This window comes from Aplysia californica, unplaced genomic scaffold (assembly GCF_000002075.1).
Source record: "Aplysia californica isolate F4 #8 unplaced genomic scaffold, AplCal3.0 scaffold00527, whole genome shotgun sequence".
Classification (NCBI taxonomy): Eukaryota; Metazoa; Mollusca; class Gastropoda; order Aplysiida; family Aplysiidae; genus Aplysia; species Aplysia californica.
Window position 1 is genome coordinate 268,099 of NW_004797797.1, and position 1,240 is coordinate 269,338.

Here is a 1,240-nt window from a genome sequence, read left to right on the forward strand (position 1 = left end):
CTGCTAATATACAGCGCTCGTTTAGTTTTTCTCTCAGTTGCTCCTGAGGAAGCCCACAGGGCGAAACGTTGAGCTATTAAACAAATTTAAACATTTTATATTGTTATTGTATTTTTGTCTAAAATTAAAACAAGACTCTCCCTCCTACCCTGCTTACCAAAAAATGATGATGATCATGATGATGATCATGATGATCATGACGATCATGATCATGAAGATGAAAATGATGATGATGATGATGATGCCGATAAGTGTTGAATGAGATTTTGTCGATAGTGGAAATTACCTCCTCACAAAGGAATCGAACCCACACCCACTCTGAGGTTCGAACCTGGGCCCTCTGCTCTGCAGTCTAACGTCATACCATCTGAGCTACGGGAGCGAGGGTCCGCTGAACAGATGGTACGGAAACGTAGAGATTATATAACTGAACGTGATACAAAAATGTGAGAATGAAATCGTATTTTGTTTTGTTTTGTGTTTTATTTTTTTTCTTTCGGTTCGTTTTTTCTTGAGAGAGGAAGCTCGTGGTTAGTTACGATAAGAAAGTATCAGCTCGTTGTCGCAACGCGGTGGAATCAGGCGCTTGTCAATTTTTGTGCATTTGGAGTTATTGGTATTATCCCGAAGCTTGTTTTAGTTTGTCTTGCTTTCGTTGAAAAAATATGCATCTACCTTGAGTACAAGTTGTAATGTTTGCGGTTGAAAGGGGTGAAGTCGTTTAATGGTTTCAGAGATAAAATTGACGAGGAAATTGCGTCCGCAGTTTGGTGAATTCCATTGCTTAAGAGTCCTTGGCAAATGCAAGTAATGTGCTTTTTTGTGCCTTTAATCAAAATTTCCAAAGACATCCACAAACTAATGTATTTTTTAACAGCATAAACGGTCTTGCGCCAAAAGAAAATGCACTAAAATTATAGTCAAATTGACAACAAATATGCCGGATTCTTAGGTTTTATTATTTTGACGAGCGTGTTATTTTACCACGATGCCTCACAATAGTGTTCCAACAGGGCCACGGTGCCCTTATTATCCACCTCTTGAGATAAAAAAACCACTTGACTTTAGAGAAAGATTTGTCAGTGACTTGTTCTAATAGGGTCTCTGTCTGTCTGTCTGTCTGTCTGTCTGTCTGTCTGTCTGTCCTATTTTGTCTGTTTCAGTCTCTCTCTCCCCCTCTCCCCCTCTCTCTCTTTTTCTCTCTCTCACCTTCTACATCTCTCTCTCTCTCTCTCTCTCT